At 41.0% G+C, this 20,925-nt stretch overlaps 1 non-coding gene across 1 annotated transcript; it reads left to right on the forward strand.

The window, feature by feature from the left end:
• The first annotated feature begins 10,907 nt into the window (after positions 1-10,907).
• Positions 10,908-11,014, forward strand: LOC122641220. The gene has a single exon (XR_006329868.1). It is a non-coding gene; the product is annotated as a small nucleolar RNA R71 (small nucleolar RNA).
• The last annotated feature ends 9,911 nt before the right edge of the window (positions 11,015-20,925 follow it).

The raw sequence follows: 20,925 nt of genomic DNA on the forward strand, positions 1-20,925 counted from the left end.
TAATTCGAAGTGTTTTAATTTATTATTTTCTTTTCTTTTTTTGAAAAAAAAAAATCAATTTTTGAAAACCTCTTCTTGTTTCTCTTCTGTTTCAAATAGTGTGCGCTCAATCTAAAGTCCTTCATATGCTTCAACCCTCCATCTTTTGGTGTCCCTCATAGGATTAAGTTACCTATGACGCTACATCATGACTTGGTTGGGTGGATTGGCATGTGACTTATCTTTGGAGGTGACCACTCTTGATAACAGGAAAGCGACATAGTGAGAGCGTTGGAAACATAAATGTATAGTAGTCCTCCACTCTATATCATAATCCATTTGGAGTCGCCCGTAGGTGGCTATAGAAGACTATACGGGTTCCCTTGTTGTCAACCTATATGGCATCCTTACAGCTTTGGAACCATTGTTTCGATTTTTGAGGGATAGATGCACTATCTACCTTGGGCTCCCTCTTATTTTTAGTATTTTTTTTTCTTCTTTAATTTTTCAAAGAACACCTCATATCTGTTTAGGTGGCTACGGTGTGGACTCGTGATTCATCTAATCATCTTATTAGAATACCACCTCCTCCAATACTCTTAACCCCACCTTTGACCATGGTTGACCAACAACCCAAGACTCTTAAGGATAGGTTCTACCCCACCAGGGCTGCACAACCCTCATGCATTAGCCTGCCTGTTGTTACAGGGAATAACTATGAACTCAATACCAACTTCATCAGTATGCTATCCCATTTCCATGGGATGACTAATGAGGATGCATATCTTTTCCTTAGGGAATTTGAGGACGTTTGTGTTCTAATTAAGGTCCAGAATTTGACTGATGATGTAGTTAGGCTTAGGTTTATACCCTTTGCCCTGAAAGACTAGGCCAAGAAGTGGCTTTATGGACTGCCTACAAATTCCATTAATATATGGGATGAGTTCACCATTGTCTTTTTGAGAAAATTCTTCCCTCTTCACAAGACCAATAAGCTTAAGAGTGACATCCTCCAGTTCAGGCAGAAACCACATGAGTCCTTTTCTAAATTCATGGAAAGATTCAAGGACCTCCTCTTAGAATGCCCTCACCATGGTTTCGACTTGTGGCAACTATGCCAAATTATTTATGAGGGTATTGATTATCAGACCAAGCAACTTGTAGAGTCCATGTGTCCAGCAGACTTTACTTCTTTTTCTAAGGAGAATGATGCATGGACATTCTTAACCAACTTGGCTGATAAGACTAGGGAATGGAAATCTTCCCAAGAGGTTGAAAGGACCACTAAGGGGTATCTCATTGAGGGTATGTCAGCCAAGGAGGCCAAACTTGACAGCCTCATAAAACGGTTGGAGTCCATAGTTCTTAAAGAGTCTATACCAGTTAATCAGATCAACCATGTGTCGGTATGCAGTTGGTGCCAAACCTCTGGACACCTTTCTGAGGAATGCCCTAACACCTTGGTGGGCAATTCCAGTATTGAGAATGTAAGTGCTCTCTACCAAAATAACCCATATAGCAATACTTACAAACTAAGATAGAGAAATCACCCAAATTTCTCCTGGACTCAAGGGAACCAAGCAGGCCCATCCAATTTTAACCATCAAGGCCAGCCTGGTGTCCAAAGGCCCAACTTTGCTTCACAAAACCAAGGGCTGTCTCCTAACCCTTTCCCCCCCTCATCTTCATCCATGACCTTCTATTTATTCTGCTAGGCCTCCTCTCCTTGCACCTTATCAGCAACCCCCAGGATTTACCAATACAGGAGAGGCAACAAGACTGAATGAGATGGACAACAAGATAGCTCTTTTCATGACAAGCAACAATAACATAGAGAAATAACTCACCCAGCTTGTCATAATCCTGCATGAGAGAAAAACAGGGAAGTTACCTAGCCAACCTGAGCTAAATCCTAGGCATCAGGTTTATATTCAGCAAGGACCCAAGCTCCTCCAACCAATGTTGCACAAGGCCAACAGCACTAAGGGCCCTCCAGATAGGTAAATGTTGTTTATGCTTTAAGGAGTGGCCGTGAGTATCAACAGGCTAGTGCACCTCAGTCTTTACCATCTCATACTCCTGTTGACTCTCCCTCTTCTGAAGAGGCCATTGAAGTACCAACTGTTCCAGGTTCGTCTGATGAACCTGAAAATATTCCAGATGATTCGGTTGAGGAAACCAAAGAGGATTCTGTTGAGGAAGTTAAAAAATCCAACCCTGAAAGAATTTATACCCCACCTGCCCCTTTCCCAAATAGGTTGGTTAGTAAGAAATCTCCTTCTGTGGATAAAATATTAGATGTGTTCAAATCGGTTCAGGTGAATATCCCTTTGTTGGATGTCATTGCCCAGATTCCCGCTTATGCTAAAGTCCTCAAAGACTTATGCACCCAAAACCATGCCACCAATGTGCCCAAAAAGGCATTCTTAGCTGCTAACATCAGTTCTCTCATCTAGCAGCCAGTAGCAGCCAAGCATAAGGATCCTGGCGGCCCCACCATCTCTTGCACTATAGGCAATACTACTATTGATCATGCCTTATTGGACCTTGGTGCAAGTGTGAACCTCTTACCCTTTTATGTCTACCAACAACTGGGATTGAGAGAACTGAAACCCACCAAAATCACTCTTCAGTTGGCAGATCGATCGATTAAAGTTCCTAAGGGAATGATTGAGGATGTCCTGTTGAAGGTTGGGGAATTTATTTTTCCTGTGGACTTTATTGTTTTAGATATCCAATCTACTGCCAACTTCAAGGACCAAATCCCTATCATCTTGGGTAGGCCATTCCTAGCTACCAGTAATGCTCTAATCAATTGTAGGAATGGTCTCATAAAATTATCTTTTGGCAATACTTCTGTTGACTTCAATGTGTTTAGGTTGGGCAAGTTGCCTGATATGGATGATGAGGTGCATATGCTTCAAGGATTTTCTAATGATATTGATACATTCTTTGAGATTGATTTTGATTCGGGATTTCAAGAATGTATGCAGAAATTGGAGGGTGTTGATGATACCCCCTTAACTGAGGTCTGGAGCATCCAATCACCTTTGGAGCCCCTTGGACCCCTATCCACTTCCATTCTCAAATCCTCTATTATTGAGTCCCCCACATTAGAGTTGAAGGCATTGCCCTCCAACCTCAAATATGCCTTCTTAGGACATGATCATACTCTTCCTGTTACTATTGCTTCTGATTTGACTTCTATTTAGGAAGAAGAGTTGATTAAGCTTCTAAAGGACCATAAGGAAGCCATAGGTTGGACCATGTCTGACATCAAAGGTATTAGCCCCTCAATTATTCAACATCATATACATCTGATGGAGAGTTTCAAACCTTCTAGGGAACCCCAAAGGAGGGCTAATCCTGTGATGAAAGAGGCAATCAAGAAAGAGATCCTAAAATGGTTAGATCATGACATCATTTATCCTATTTCTGATAGGCAATGGGTGAGTCCTGTGCAGGTTGTGCCTAAAAAAGGAGGAGTCATTGTAGTTGAGAATGCCAATAATGAGTTGATTCCAACCCGTATCCAAACGGGATGGAGAGTGTGCATTGACTTTAGAAAATGAAACACGGCAACTTGGAAGGACCACTTCCCCTTGCCTTTTATTGATAAGATGTTAGAGAGACTAGCTGGCCATGAATATTATTATTTTCTTGATGGTTATGCAGGCTATAACCAAATTCCTGTTGCTCTAGAGGACCAACACAAGACCACTTTCACATGCCCTTATGGAACCTTTGCTTACCGGCGTATGCCTTTTGGGCTTTGCAATGCCCCTGCTACATTCCAAAGGTGCATGATGAGTATCTTTTCTAATATGGTAGAGTACTTCCTAGAGGTGTTTATAGATGATTTTTCTATTCACGGCTCTACTTTTTCTAATTGCTTGCATCATCTCTCTTTGGTTCTTAAAAGATACATAGAAAAGAACTTGATCCTGAATTGGGAGAAGTGTCACTTCATGGTAAAGCAAGGCATAGTTCTTGGTCACGTTGTGTCCAAAGAAGGGATTAAGGTTGATAGATCTAAGGTGGACCTTATTGCCAATTTACAATCATCCAAGAGTATGAAGGACATTAGATCTTATCTTGGTCATGCAGGTTTTTACAGGAGATTCATCAAGGACATCAGCCAGATAGCTAGACCTCTCACTTCTCTTTTGGCAAAGGACTACCCATTTGATTTATCTTCTGAGTGTCATGATAGTTTTGAGCAATTGAAAAGAATTTTGATCTCAGCCCCCATTATTTAAGCACCAAATTGGACAGTTTCATTTGAGCTTATGTGTGATGCTTCTGATTTTGCTATAGGGGTTGTTCTTGGGCAAAGAATCAACAAATTGCTTTATGTGATTTATTATGCAAGTCGGACTCTTAATGATGCACAGCTTAATTATACCACCACTGAGAAATAATTTTTAGCTGTTGTGTTTGCTTTAGAGAAGTTTAGGCCCTACTTGGTTGGATGTGATTGTTTATACTAACCATTCAGCTATCAAATATCTTATGTAGAAGAAAGATGCCAAGGCTCGTCTCATTAGGTGGGTCCTTTTATTACAAAAATTTGATCTTGAAATTAGGGATAAGAAAGGGTGTGAAAATTTGATTGTAGACCATCTATCCCGGCTGCCTAATTCCTTGACTGTTGATTCTCCAGTCAACGAGAATTTTCCTGATGAGTATCTGATGGCAGTTTGTAGTGAACATTGGTTTGCTGACATTATTAATTATCTAGTTACGGGTGTGACACCTACACATTGGTTCACCCAAGATAAGAATCGTTTCTTTTCACAAGTTAAGTATTTCTTTTGGGATGATCCTTATCTTTTTAAGACCTGCCCGGATCAAGTAATCCGGAGATGTGTCCCTGATCATGAGCAACAATCTGTCTTATCTTTTTGCTATGATTAGGCTTGTGGAAGCCATTTTGGGCGTAATAACACTGCGGCCAAAGTTTTACAGTGTGGATTTTATTGGCCTAGTCCGTTTAAAGACGCTTTTACTTATTGCAAGGCATGTTCTTCATACTAATCCTTAGGGTGTCTTACTAAGAGAAATAAGATGCCCCTCAACCCAATTCTGGTGGTTGAGGTATTTGATATATGGGGTATTGATTTCATGGGGCTTATCCCTAACTCTTTTGATAACCTGTACATATTACTTGCTGTGGACTATGTGTCCAAATGGATTGAGGCAGTTGCTTGTAAGACCAATGACCATAAGGAGGTTGTGAAATTTCTGAAGGAGAACATCTTCTCCCGTTTTGGTACTCCTTGGGCTATCATTAGTGATTGAGGCAAGCATTTTTGTAATCTCCCTTTTGAGACCCTCATGAGAAAGTATGGTGTCGTCCATAAGCTGGCTACACCCTACCATCCCCAGACCAGTGGCCAGGTTGAGGTTTCAAACAGCCAAATCAAGTAAATTCTTGAGAAAACCATCAACCTGAACCGCAAGGATTGGTCTAAATGGTTGGTAGATGCGTTGTGGGCCCATAGGATAGCCTTCAAGACCGATCTTGGTCAATCTCCGTACCGTCTAGTGTATGGAAAGGCATATCACTTACCTGTAGAGATTGAGCACAAGGCCTTTTGGGTTATCAAGAAGCTTAACTTTGACCTACCCATTGTAGGTGCCCATAGGAAACTTCAACTATCTGAGTTGGAAGAGCTTAGGAATGAGGCATATGAGAATGCCCGGATTTATAAGGAAAAAATCAAGGCTTTCCATGATAGGCACATTTTGAGAAAATCTTTTGAGGTAGGCCAGAAAATTTTGTTGTACAATTCTCGTTTGCATATCTTTCCAGGTAAGCTGCGTTCTAGATGGGATGGCCCCTATATTGTTCAAAAAGCTTATCCTCATGGGGCTGTTGAAGTCCTCAATCTAAGTACAGGAGCTACTTTCAAGGTCAATGGCTAAAGATTGAAGCTGTACATAGAGATGCCTACTCTAGTGGAAGAAGAGGTCATGGATCTCCATGAGCCTCTTTACCTTGACCCCTGATATCCTGGTATGTATCCCCTCCCTTGTCCTTATTTTTTCTTTTCTGCATGCATTGAGGACACTGCATGAATTAAGTGTGGGGGGGTGTGTTGGACTTTAATTGTGAATTTTGATTGTGGCGATAGTTTTTGGTTATGTGTTTAAGTCTCTTTGATTTGGAAAGCGAGAGTGAGAGGGAATTAGGTGCCCTAGCATGCGAAATAATAAAAAAATCCCTTTTCAAGGATGGTAGTTGGTTTGTATCCGGTGATGGGGATTGAGTTTGAAAATATGAGTGCTACTTCATGTGATGGTTAGATTCCTCTATGTGTTTATGGACCCCTTTGATCTTTTGGCTAGTAGTTGAGACCAATTTATTTGTGGCAATGCATGAAAGTGAAAGTGAATGACAAAAAAGAAGAAGAGAGAAACAGAAAGAAAAGTGGAATTCCTTGGGACTAGACAGGGCACTGTGCCTCATGAAGCAGGGTGACTTGATCGAAATTCCTTGGAAGGAAACTCAAAAAAAAAAAAAAACTCTTGCATTAATGTCTCAATGTCTTATGGATACATGTAAAAAGTAAAGCTACCAAGTATTTGGGTATCTGGTGTATGCTCCACCATGTCATTCAAAGAACAGTAGTAGAGTAGAAAAAGAGTTTATTGTTGAGAAAGAAAGAAAAAAAAAAAAAAAAGTTTTTGCCTTAATGCCTGGAAAAGAAAGTATGGTTAAAAATACTCAATGCCTAAGTCTTTGGTTCCATCAGTGCTATGAGTGGTTTACTTGAAGGTGAGTACTGTTCAGAAAATATGAGGAGATCCCTTGACCTTGATGCATGCTTGTTACTTGAATTGATGTGGGGTGATAAAATTCAAGTGTGGGGGAACCTTTGGCTCCTTAATCTTTAGTTGAATATTTCTTTGAGATTGTGTGCCCTATCTTACTTATGCCATGAGAAAAATTTACATCATTCTTTTTAATTTATTGAATTTTAGGTGTATATTCACTGCAAATACCCACGAGACACAACTCGTCCACTAGGAGTAACCTAGGGGTTGAAGGCTTGTTGCACATGCTAAGTGCAACCATGATTCCTACGAAAGTGAGTTAGGATTTTTTTTGCATTCTAGGTTAGTTTATCTTTTGCTTTACTTGAAGACAAGTAACGTTTAAGTGTGGGGGAATCTGATGAGCACATTTATGTGTGAAATCTTAGGGCATAAAGCATACATTTTACCACATTAGACAGAGTTACTCGGTGCTTTCTTGTGCTTTTCAGGTTTTAGGTGAATTCTTGTGAAAATGGAAGAGATGATGCTAAGAAAATGTTTTTAAGCTATTTAGAGGTGTTAATGGCTTGGATACGTAGTCCATCGAGTCAGCTTCGCAACGGTTTAAACGGCACTTGATTTCGAGTTGAAACGAAGAAGTTTCGCCGCCTCTCCGTATGCAGCAGCGAAAATGGTCTATAGGGGTTTATTTTTATTATTGACAGTCGGTCGGGGAAAAAGTGAAGCAAAAGTTCAGATTCTAGGGGGCTTAATGCAATAACTAGAAGTTATATTTCCTGTACCCGAAAGATTCCATTTGGAGGGCTCTGGACAGTCCAACTTCAACTTGAGATATCTTGGGCTCCCAAACTCCAAATTGGATGAAATTTGGGTCTATTTTGGGTGATTTTTTGTAAGGAACACAATGGTGAGGCCTATATAAGCATCCCATGCTCCACGTTTTCTGAAGGATAGAATGGGTATTTTATTTATTCTTAAAGGAATCCTAGTCATCACCCTTACTCTCTCTCTCTCCTCCAACTTCTCAAAACTATCATGACACTCAGAAGAGAAATCAAATGGACAGTCCTTTGCCAAAAGAGAAGTGAGAGGTCTAGCTATCTGGCTAAAGTCCTTGATGAATCTCCTGTAAAAACTTGCATGACCAAGAAAAGATCTAATGTCCTTCACACTCTTGGATGATTGTAAATTGGCAATAAGGTCCACCTTAGATCTATCAACCTTGATCCCTTCTTTGGACACAATGTGACCAAGAACTATGCCTTGCTTTACCATGAAGTGGCACTTCTCCCAATTCAGGACCAAGTTCTTTTCTATGCATCTTTTAAGAACCAAAGAGAGATGATGCAAGCAATTAGAAAAAGTAGAGCCGTGAATAAAAAAATCATCTATAAACATCTCTAAGAAGTGCTCTACCATATCAGAAAAGATACTCATCATGCACCTTTGGAATGTAGCAGGGGCATTGCAAAGCCCAAAAGGCATACGCCGGTAAGCAAAGGTTCCATAAGGGCATGTGAAAGTGGTCTTGTGTTGGTCCTCTAGAGCAATAGGAATTTGGTTATAGCCTGCATAACCATCAAGAAAATAATAATATTCATGGCCAGCTAGTCTCTCTAACATCTGATCAATAAAAGGCAAGGGGGAGTGGTCCTTCCAAGTTACTGCATTCAATTTTCTATAGTCAATGCGCACTCTCCATCTCGTTTGGATATGGATTGAAATCAACTCATTATTGGCATTCTCAACTACAGTGACTCCTCCTTTCTTAGGCACAACCTACACAGGACTCACCCATTGGCTATCAGAAATAGGATAAATGATGCCATGATCCAAGCATTTTAGGATCTCTTTCTTGATTGCCTCTTTCATCACAGGATTAGCCCTCCTTTGGGGTTCCCTAGAAGGTTTGGAACTCTCCATCAGATGTATATGATGTTGAACAATGGAGGGGCTAATACCTTTGATGTCAGACATGGTCCAACCTATGGCTTCCTTATGGTCCTTTAGAAGCTTAATCAACTCTTCTTCCTGAATAGAAGTCAAATCATAAGCAATAATAATAGGAAGAGTATGATCCTGTCCTAAGAAGGCATACTTGAGGTTGGAGGGCAATGCCTTCAACTCTAATGTGAGGGGCTCAATAATAGAGGATTTGGGAATGAAAGTGGATAGGGGTCCAAGGCGCTCCAAAGGTGGTTGGATGCTCCAGACCTCAGATAAGGGGGTATCATCAACAGCCTCCAATTCCTACATACATTCTTGAAATCCGGAATCAAAATCAATCTCAAAGAATGTATCAATATCATTAGAAAATCCTTGAAGCATATGCACCTCGTCATCCATATCAAGCAGCTTGCCCAACCTAAACACATTGAAGTCAACAGAAGTATTGCCAAAAAATAATTTCATGAGACCATTCCTGCAATTGATTAGAGCATTACTGGTAGCTAGGAATGGCCTACCCAAGATGATAGGGATTTGGTCCTTGAAGTTGGCAGTAGATTGGGTATCTAAAACAATAAAGTCCACAGGAAAAATAAATTTTCCAACCTTCAACAGGACATCCTCAATCATTCCCTTAGGAACTTTAATCGACCGATCTGCAAGCTGAAGAGTGATTTTGGTGGGTTTCAGTTCTCCCAATCCCAGTTGTTGGTAGACATGAAAGGGTAAGAGGTTCACACTTGCACCAAGGTCCAATAAGACATGATCAATAGTAGTATTGCCTATAGTGCAAGAGATGGTGGGGCTGCCAGGATCCTTATGCTTGGCTGCTACTGGCTGCGAGATGAGAGAACTGATGTTAGCAGCCAAGAATGCCTTTTTGGGCACATTGGTGGTCCATTTTTGGGTGCCTAAGTTGTTGAGGACTTTAGCATAAGCGGAGATCTGGGTAATGGCATCCAACAAAGGGATATTCACCTGAACCTGTTTGAACACATTTAATATTTTCTCCACAGAATGAGATTTCTTGCTAACCAACCTATTTGGGAAAGGGACAGGTGGGGTATAAATTCTTTTAGGGTTAGGCTTTTTAACTTTCTCAATAGAATCCTCTTTGGTTTCCTCAATCGAATCATCTGGATTATTTTCAGGTTCATCAGATGAACCTGGAATAGTAGGCACTTCAATGGCCTCTTCAGAAGGGGGAGAGTCAACAGGAGTATGAGATGGTAAAAACTGAGGTGCACTAGCCTGTTGATACTCACGGCCACTCCTTAAAGCATAAATAGCATTTACCTTTTCTGGAGGGCCCTTGGAACTGTTGGCCTTGTGCAACATTGGTTGGAGGAGCTTGGGTACCTTGCTGAATATGAACCTGATGCCTAGGATTTGGCTCAGGTTGGCTAGGTAACTTCCCTGTTTTCCTCTCATGCAGGATTGTGACAAGCTGGGTGAGTTGTTTCTCCATGTTATTGTGGCTTATCATGAGAAGAGCTATCTTGTTGTCCATCTCATTCAGTCTTGTTGCCTCTCCTATATTGATAAACCCTAGGGGTTACTGATAAGATGCAAGGAGAGGAGGCCTAGTAGAATTAATAGAAGGTCCTGGATGAAGACGAGGGGGGAAAGGGTTAGGAGATAGCCCTTGGTTTTATGATGCAAAGTTGGGCCTTTGGACACCAGGCTGGCCTTGATGGTTAAAATTGGATGGGCCTGCTTGGTTCCCTTGAGTCCAGGAGAAATTGGGGTGATTTCTCTATCTTGGTTTGTAAGTATTGCTATATGGGTTATTTTGGTAGAGAGCACTTACATTCTCAATACTGGAATTGCCCACCAAGGTGTTGGGGCATTCCTCAGAAAGGTGTCCAGAGGTTTGGCACCAACTGCATACCGACACATGGTTGACCTGATTAACTGGTATAAACTCCTTAAGAACTATGGACTCCAACCGTTTTATGAGGCTGTCAAGTTTGGCCTCCTTGGCTGACATACCTTCAATGAGATACCCCTTAGTGGTCCTTTCAGCCTCTTGGAAGGATTTCCATTCCCTAGTCTTATCAGCGAAGTTGGTTAAGAATGTCCATGCATCATTCTCCTCAGAAAAAGAAGTAAAGCCTGCTGGACACATGGCCTCTACAAGTTGCTTGGTCTGATAATCAATACCCTCATAAATAATTTGGCATAGTTGCCACAAGTCGAAACTATGGTGAGGGCATTCTAAGAGGAGATCCTTGAATCTTTCCATGAATTTAGAAAAGGACTCATGTGGTTTCTGCCTGAACTGGAGGATGTCACTCTTAAGCTTATTGGTCTTGTGAAGAGGGAAGAATTTTCTCAAAAAGACAATGGTGAACTCATCCCATGTATTAATGGAGTTTGTAGGCAGTCCATAAAGCCACTTCTTAGCCTGGTCTTTCAGGGTAAAGGGTATAAACCTAAGCCTAACTGCATCATCAGTCAAATTCTGGACCTTAATTAGAACACAGACCTCCTCAAATTCCCTAAGGAAAAAATATGCATCCTCATTAGCCATCCCATGGAAATGGGGTAGCATGCTGATGAAGTTGGTCTTGAGTTCATAGTTATTCCCTGTAACAACAGGCAGACAAATGCATGAGGGCTGTGTAGACCTGGTAGGGTAGAACCTATCCTTAAGAGTCTAGGGTTGTTGGTCAACCATGGTCAAAGGTGGGGTTAAGGGTATTGGAGGAGGTGGTATTCTAATAAGACGATTAGATGAATCATGAGTCTACATCGTAGCCACCTAAACAGATATGAGGTCTCCTTTGAAAAATTAAAGAAGAAAAAAAAAAATACTAAAAATAAGAGGGAGCCCAAGGTAGATAGTGCATCTATCCCTAAAAAATTGAAACAATGGTTCCAAAGCTGTAAGGATGCCATAAAGGTTGACAGCAAGGGAACCCGTATAGTCTTCTATAGCCACCTACGGGCGACTCCAAATGGATTCTGATATAGAGTGGAGGACTACTATATGTTTATGTTTCCAATGCTCTCACTATGTCGCTTTCCTGTTATCAAGAGTGGTCACCTCCAAAGATAAGTCACATGCCAATCCACCCAACCAAGTCAAGATGTAGCGTCATAGGTAACTTAATCCTATGAGGGACACCAAAAGATGGAGGGTTGAAGCATATGAAGGACTTTAGATTGGGCGCACACTATTTGAAACAGCAGAGAAACAAGAAGAGGTTTTCAAAAACTGATTTTTTTTTTTTTTTCAAAAAAAGAAGAGAAAATAATAAACTAAAACACTTTGAACTACTTAAAAATCTGATAAATAAAATGGACAATAATCTCCCCGGCAACAGAGCCAAAAACTTGTTTGAGTTAAAATAAAACCGCAAGCGTACGGGTCAATCATAGCTACGGGTCAAACACGAGGAGATATACGTCACTCTATTTAACTAACTTACAAGTAATGCAAAGTGAACCAAATTAAAGTGTTAAATTAAACAAATTAAACTAACGATTAAATGAAAATCAAAAAAGCCAACTAGAACTTAGAAAAGCCAACTAGAACTTAGAAAAGCCAAAAATCACAAATTAGAAGGAGAAAAAGAGAAGAAATTTCACTAAGTGAATGAGCAATTTTTACAAGAGAGGTAGGAGGTATTTATAGGTGGAAGACAGGAGAAGAGAGAAGATGGAAGTGTAGGAGAAATATTCCCTAAGAAAAGAAAATATTCGCTTCTCTTTCCTCTTTTATAATGCCTTGAATCCTAAAAAAAAACGAAAAAAAATAGAAAGAAGAAGAAGAGAAGATTGTTTACATAGACTTTCTATTTCTAGAAAAGTAAACTTCCAATTCTAACAAGTGCTTCTTTTTCTTTGTAGATATCTTCTCCAAGCAATAAAATCAAAGCATCTTTGATTTTTCAACCTTCCATAGATGAGAAAATATAAATCTATCCCGAGTGGAATTTCAGAAGTGCCCTTGAGAAGTTGGAGGAGAGAGAGAGTAAGGGTGATGACTAGGATTCCTTCAAGAATAAATAAAATACCCATTCTGTCCTTCAAAAAACGTAGAGCATGGGATGCTTATATAGGCATCACCATTGTGTTCCTTACGAAAAATCACCCAAAATAGACCCAAATTTCATCCAATTTGGAGTTCGGGAGCCCAAGATATCTCAAGTTGAAGTTGGACTGTCCGGAGCCCTCCAAATGGAATCTTTCGGATATAGGAAATATAACTTCTAGTTATTGTGTTAAGGCCCCTGGAATCCAAACTTTCGCTTCACTTTGTCCCCGGCCGACTATCAATAATTATAAATAAACCCCTATAGACCATTTTCGCGCTTCGTTACGAAAACGGCCGTAACTTCTTCGTTTTAACTCGGAATCAAGTGCCATTTGAACCGTTGCGAAGCTGACTCGATGGGCTACGTATCCAAGCCATTAAGACCTCTAAACAGCTTAAAAACATTTCCTTAGCATCATCTCCTCCATTTTCATAAGAATTCACCTAAAACCTGAAAAGCACAAGAAAGCACCGAGTAACTCTGTCCAATGTGGTAAAATGTATGCTTTATGCCCTAAGATTTCACACATAAATGTGCTCATCATAGTCCTTAGACCTTTCTGGGTACCCCAAAAAATGACAGTTCACCGTTTTTGGGTCCTAGACTTTCTGCTGAGGATTGAAGAGTCTAGCCTCAGCAGGGCATCCCCTGACTCGAAGATGCCTAAGGCTAGGCTTCTTATCTATCCAGAGTTCATAGGGAGTCTTTCTTACTGACTTACTTGGCACTCTATTGAGAATGTAGGCTACAATTTTGAGTGCTTCTCCCCATAAGGACTCTGGAAGACTGGTGTTACTGACCATGGTTCCCACCATATCTTTCAGAGTACGATTTCTCCTCTCTGTTACACCATTTTGTTGTGGTGTGCCTGGCATGGAGTACTGTGGAGCTATCCCCTAGTCCTGTAGATACTTGGCAAAGGGTCCAAGTAGCTGTCCTGTATCACTGGCTCTTCCATAGTATTTTCCACCCCTATTAGACCTAATAGACTTTGTCTTTCTACTATGAAAGAGTTCCACTTCAGCCTTGAAGATCATAAAAGCGTTCAACGCATTTGCTTTCTCAGCAAGCAAGAAAATGTAACCGTATCAGGACCAATCATCTATGAAAGTAATAAAGTAACGCTAGCCTCCAAGTGCAAGAGTCGAGAAAGGTCCGCATATGTTAGTGTGGAGGAGATCTACGGCCTCACTGTGGCGAAATGCATCCTTCTTCGTAGAAGAAGTCATCTTCCCCTTTATACAGTCAATACATATTTCCATGTCCTGGAAATCCATCTCATCAAGTATCTTCTCCTTGATCAACCTATCCATTCTCTTTCTAGAGATATGGCCCAACCTTCTGTGCCAGAGTATAGGAGACTTCTCATCCACTAGTTGGCGTTTAGTGCCAACGTTCATAACCCAAGAGGAGACACAGTTCAGTCTATACAAATCATCAGAACAATAGCCAGAACCAGCAACCAAAGAATTCAAAAGCAGAGTGAAGTCAACTTTATTGAAAACAACAGAATATCCATCTGAAACTAATTTGGAAACTAAAATCAAATTCTTCCTCATAGAGGGAATAAAAACTACATCCTTCAAATCAATAAAATTGTCTATACTGTCTGATTTTAAAGATAATCTAACAGTTCCTATGGCTTTCACTTCCACTTCTGTTCCATTCCCGAAGAACATTGTCACCTCACTCTTGCTTGGTACCCTCCTACTTGTGAACCCCTGCAAGGAATGAGTCACATGAATGGATGATCCAGAATCCAACCACCAAGAATCTACTGGTGCATCTATAAGGGAAGATTTATAGCAGATAAAGGATGTATCCTTACCAGTGTTCTTTTTCTTATCAAGATAGGCCTTCCTCTTGAAACAATCCTTCTTCATGTGCTCCTTCTTCTTACACCAAAAACACTCAACACTATTTGAATCTTTCTGCCGTGTGTTGTCTCTGTCGCCCTGCTGCCCTCTATTGCCTTGCTCAGTGTGATTCCTCCCAGTTAGGTAGGGTGCAAATTTGCCTCTCTTGGAAAACCTTCTGTGATTTTTGTGAGGTCCTCCAGATGAGGACCCCTTGCCCTTTGTGAGATTGGCACTTTCAATCTTGTCCCTGTTCTTTCTTGCCTCTTCCTGCCCAACTATGGTGATCAAGTAATCCATACTCCATTTATCCTTCAAGGCATTGTAGGTGCCATGAAGGTGCTTATATTGCCCTGGGAGTGAATTGAGAGCAATTGTCACTAGGAAGTCATCATCAAAGTTAATTTCTAACTCCCTAATCTTGTTTCCTAAGGAAACAAGTCCCAAAAGGTGTTTCTTGGTGTTGCCATTTCCATCAAATTTGGTAGTTGTCAGCTTACTCATCAAGTCACCTGACTGAGCCTTCTTGGAAGATTCAAATTTTACTCTAATAGCCTCCAAGTACTCGGTTGCAGTTACCTTCATGGTGATACTATCTTTCATTGTCTCAGGGATAGCATGCTTTATAACCTTTAGGCATTTCCTATTTGCAGTTTTCCACTTCTCATGTTCAGTCTTCTCAGCCTGAGTACTGGCTAGGGTGAGATCTGTAAGCTTGGGCTCTCTCAGACAAAGATCTAGGTCCCTAAGGCAAAGATAGACCTCCAAATCCTCATTTCAACTTGTATAGTTCTCACCAGAAAGCTTGGGAATGTCCAATAAACCATGACCTAGAGACATCTGTCATAGGGATATAATAGAATCATACATCTATCACAGGAAAGTAAAATATAAAATACCAGGTATTTCAATACCACTAACTTATGCTGGTTGTATAAACTAATGTACCAGCACATAACCAAGAGTGTCAACCGAATCTACATCCCTAACCTTTGGGTTTTTGAAATGCACTGGTCCACTCAACATTTTGCAATTACTGTGGGACAATACCAACCTTTGACAAAATTGTCACCTTTGGGTAAACAATTATTCCTAGGTCAGTCTCTCCTTATATGTGTGTGTCTATTACTTTGGTCTTGGATGATGCTACCTTTGTGTGAGCATCACCATTCTTTACTACCATAAAAATGAACCTTAAGTTATGGGTATTATAATAAATCAGATTTTACCACTATGGTGGATTCCATTTGACCTTATTAGAGTACCCAATCACTCATGATGTAGCAATGGGATGTTTGTTTATAAAATCAAACAATTTAATAAATGAATCTTATCACACACAACAATTTTATAAAAAATTATTGTTGTTCTGCATTGTATCATGTCATAATATTGCATATGTTTGTCTATGATCAATCGAAAATAAAGAATGAACACATGTTTTAAGAATTGTAAAACACACAAAAAAGCTCACTATGGGTCCCAGAAGTCATAGTTGAAGCAAGTGAGGCATACTAGTGTGTAGGTCTCGAAAAACAGACACAGCGAAAAAAAACCCGGACGTCAAACTCCCTCTCACGCGCTGTTTGAAGCCGGCGCGTGATATCACACGAGGTCAGTCTGACCCTGGGGGCCGGTTTGAACGGGACCAGTCTGGCCGGGTCGGGTCAGATTTTTGGGTCGGGTTGGCCCGACCAACCAGGTTCGAGTCTCAAATCTGGGTCAACCCGTATTCCTCAGGTCCGGGTTGCCCACTGGGGTCAGATCTGGGTCGGCCCACTTGGATCGGGTCTGGCTAGCCCATCTGGGTCGGGCTTGATCTGGCCCAGTTGGGTCAGGCTTGGTCTGGCCCACTTGGGTTGGGCTCGGCCTAGCCCACTTGGGTCGGGCTTGGGTTGACTGAGTCATAACCCACCAGCTCACCGGGTTGACTCGAAAACCCTACCGAGTAGACCCGGCAATGAATTGTCCGCCATCATTAAAAACGTGTTTTTTTTTATTTATTTTTTATTTTTTATTTTTATATAACATTGCCAGCGTGTGAGATGCACGCACTTTTTTCGGTGGTGCGTGCCAGCGTGTGGGGATGATTCTAGCGAAATGGCTTATATGATCGTGACCGCCTCGATCTCCTCTTCCATGTCATATAAAAAGTTTCCAACTTTGGTGGTCGTACACCCCCGGCAGTGGCTGTACAAGGTCGATCTGAAACCCAAAAATTTCCAAAAAATTGTTTCATTCATGAACATAGATCCAAATCCATATGAGTTGGCTCTGATGCCACTTGTTGTGATTAAAAAACCCTAATCACTCATTCATATGCCCATATAGATGTGCAATGCATCAATAATAAAGGAAGAACAAGACATATCCTTTTGGTTGATAATTGAAGTCGATCTCCAAGCTTTTCGCCTTCCCAATAGCCTTCCACAGTCTTTCACTTTGCTCTCCCATGAGTAGGAAATAATAAAAATCACAAGTGACGGCTGTGGGGACCTTGAGTTGAATATATAATATTCTTCCTGATCCTAATCACACTCCCACAATGTGTTAGGTCAGTAATACCCATGATTTAGCCTAAAGTGGGTTAATTAATTACATGGGTCCAATTAAGACTAGCATGTATTAATAAAACCCAAAACCCAACACAAGGGTCTCCTACTTAACTCCACTTAGCATAAAAAATCCTTTAATTTCAAGTAACGAATCTCATATGGGACTTCTACCTATCCTTTTTCAAGTATCTAATCCCATTTCAATCCACGCATAGAGTAGATCCCTTTTTCTTCTAGCCATCCACGTATGACACGTTGTTGAACCATAATTCCATAAAATCGTAGTCGTAATCTAACTCTTCCTTTCCTTGCTGTCACACGCATACATGAGAAACCTTCTATTATTATTATTATTGTTTTAAAGGTCTCCTAAACTTGAAGTGGGATTTCTCTAGCAAACATACCTCTTCATCCAATAATGCAATGACAAATCAGCCATGTAGACATAACCATAGAAATTCTGTTGAGAGGAATTCCATGCTGCTGTTCGGACTATCTTTGTTATAACTTAGAACCCAGATATTTATATCTATTGTAACAACAAGTCTCTGTATGCAAAAAGACAACACTGCTATGTAGCAATAACAAAATAAGTTATTATTTAACCTCAATTCTCAACAACGGCTGTTCAATAAGGAACTCTTGTAACAAGGCAGGGCTGAATCCATGTACCTACTCAGTGGATTATGACATCATCCCACCCAGCCGGGCCAATATCTAATTGAACTCCATCAATTTGAACCGAACCAAAATCTGATTTGTTTCATGAATAAAATATCACTATTAAATCATTTAAATTGAACCGTACTGAGTCAATACTTGGACCATTTCAATTGAATTGTATTAGACCAGAATTAATTGAACCATTATATCAGAACAAGTAAGCCAATGAACCATCACTTTCTTTACACTTGTGTTAACATAAATTCGTACACATATAATCACTGCTCAACCCTGTCAGGGATAACAAATAAGATCATTAACTCACCTCGAATTCAAGCGATCACAAATAAAAAATCAAGATTCTCAGTTGACCGTCGGCTCATAATTTGAGGCAACAGTGAAAACTCCAAATTACCCCTGATTGGTTGTCTCAAGGCCAAATTGCTCTCAGGGCATTCCCAGAAATCAGATCATACTTTTATCACTTCTAAAGGGTCTACATAATAAGTCAAGCTTTAAATTAATATTTCTATTATTCTAGGATATTACATCGATGGTGTCTGTGGCTTGACAATGACGCTAGTCACAAATCAACTCAATTTGACTCTCCTCCAACCGTGGCGGGAGCTGGAGGGTCCAACCCAGCAAAACAAGGGTGGCTTTGGTCATTTCACAGGTGGGACCCAAGTGGGTCCCCTACGAAATGACCATACCCCTCTGTTTTTGGGTGTTTTTGTTGGGCTGGACCCTCCAGCTCACGCCACGACTGGAGGAGAGCCAGATCCAAATCAACTCATGTAAGGATATGCTTCTTAGGTTCAATATCGGGTCCCAGCTCTAGAAACTAATTTAAGGGTTTGTCTGTTTGTAACCATCTTGGTTACAAACATACTTTATTATCCCTAGCACAAATGGTTTTTACTTTTAACAAAGCGACAAATAATGTAATTTTACAAAAAAAATAAGCTTTAAAGAGTTGACTGGATAAAGATCCATGAGTTAGAGGGTAGAAAGGGAACAAATGATGTAATTTTACTAAAAATAAGCCTTTTTTAAAATTGAAATTGTTAGCATATTAGCATTCCATTAATCACAAAGGTTTAGGGATTACTTGAACCGAATGGAATCGCAGCGGAAGGGATGATCAAATGCAGCTTGCAGTTACGAGCAGATCACGATCACGAACAATCTCGAAAGGTTTCTCCATGAAGAAGAACTGCACATCACAAAACCCTAGGCAACGATAGAAACCCTAGGAAACGTAGAACTTGAAAGAGGGAGAGATCTAATTAATTAATGCACCTAGGGTTTATGCCTTATGTCTATATATAGGCTAAACCCTGGGATTGGCCAATCAGAGGAGGGATCGGTCACTTAAGTGACCGTCCCTCTCTCTCTCTCATTATTGACTCGGTCGACCTGCCCCACGTTGGCGGACCAGCTGGGCCTCAGGCCCAGCACTGATTTACATCTCCCACTCGCCCACATAGGGCGCATATATTATGCATTCAAGTTTCTCTCATTCCACATTATCCTCCATAAAGGTAATGGGGCGTGCGACCTGTCGAGATGATACAAGGTAAAGAGTACTATATCAAACTTTCATCTAGCCAACATAGTACATCACTCTCAAAAAGTCTTGAAATACCCCAAATGATCCACTTACACCTAATCTAACAGTCTCGACCCCTCATGATGAGTAGTGTTAATCCTTGGTATGTAATGTACTCATGACTGCGTCAATCACAAATACGACACGTTGCCCAGGCAATGAGTCACATAACAAAGGTGTAGCGTGCAATGGTTTTCCCTGAGCACCTCATGTCAATCCAAATATCCTCAACAGCTTTCCCAATCGCTTCCCGCTGGACCGCATCATCCATGGTCCTAAGGAGAACGTCAAAGTAGTGTCATTGAGTGTCCTTTTCATGACATTGTCTCAGGTAATAAGGGTACTATGGGATTAATATAATCCACATGGCTCACACAGTGACGAAGCAGGGATCCATTCGGTCATTCTCACAATCGATCGTCATGAGCACATGCAGTATGATATGCATGCTATGGCATAACTCCCACTAGGGTGGGCATGTCACTCGCAATAAATAAACGCCATACAGATCTTAGTCTAGTCGCTACTCTAAGCACCTAACCTGATTCTCTAGCGCAGTCACCCTCATGGTTTCTGCCTAGAGCCTCACATCTGGCTTCTATCAGGCTACTTGGAAGTGTGGTGTCTTCCAAGTTGGACCAAGTAAGGGTCTCATCTTAACTCTAAGTAAGGCGCCATAGAGCACACATGCTCATGGGCTCATCTCGCTCGCTACACCCCAGCGCCGAGGTGAATCACCCTTGTGAGTGAGTCGATTCTAAGCCTGGTGACATCTTTACAAATAATTAATGTATACACACAAGATTACTCAAACAAATATATGCTCATCAATAAATGTAAGAGAAATACAGATAAATGTCCATCACAAACAAAGTGTTCTCAAAGCAAATACATATTAGATCCGCCTGAGTCCAAAGTTCCTAACGTGAACTAGGAAAGCATCTCTGGCAATGGGCTTATTCAATGGATCAGCCAACATATTGTCAGTGGAGATATGCTGCAGAACCACTTCACCTCGCGCTACCATGTCTCTAATGTAGTGATATCGTATGTCAATGTGCTTTGCTCTACCATGGAACTTGGGGTCCTTTGTAAATGCAAGTGCCGCCGTGCTGTCACAGTGTATAAGCACAGAGTCATCTGAGTGAGTAGAAACGCTAAGTCTCTGTAAGAACCTCCTGAGCCAAATGACCTGCTGTACTACCGCAAAACATGCGACATACTCTGACTCCATCGTGGATAGGGCGATGCAGGTTTGCTTCTTGCTACTCCAAGTGACAGCCCCACCTCTCAGGACAAACGCATACCCCGAAGTGGACTTACGCTCGTCTCTATCACTAGCCCAATTAGCATCACTGTAGCCTCTCAGTCTCAAGTCTGAACCACTGAAGGTGAGCGAGAGGTCTACAGTGCCATGTAGGTATCGAAGTATCCTCTTAATTGCCTGCCAATGAGCTGGCTCTGGGTTACTGTGGTAACGGCTCACC

This window comes from Telopea speciosissima, chromosome 9, assembly GCF_018873765.1.
Source record: "Telopea speciosissima isolate NSW1024214 ecotype Mountain lineage chromosome 9, Tspe_v1, whole genome shotgun sequence".
Taxonomy (NCBI): domain Eukaryota; kingdom Viridiplantae; phylum Streptophyta; class Magnoliopsida; order Proteales; family Proteaceae; genus Telopea; species Telopea speciosissima.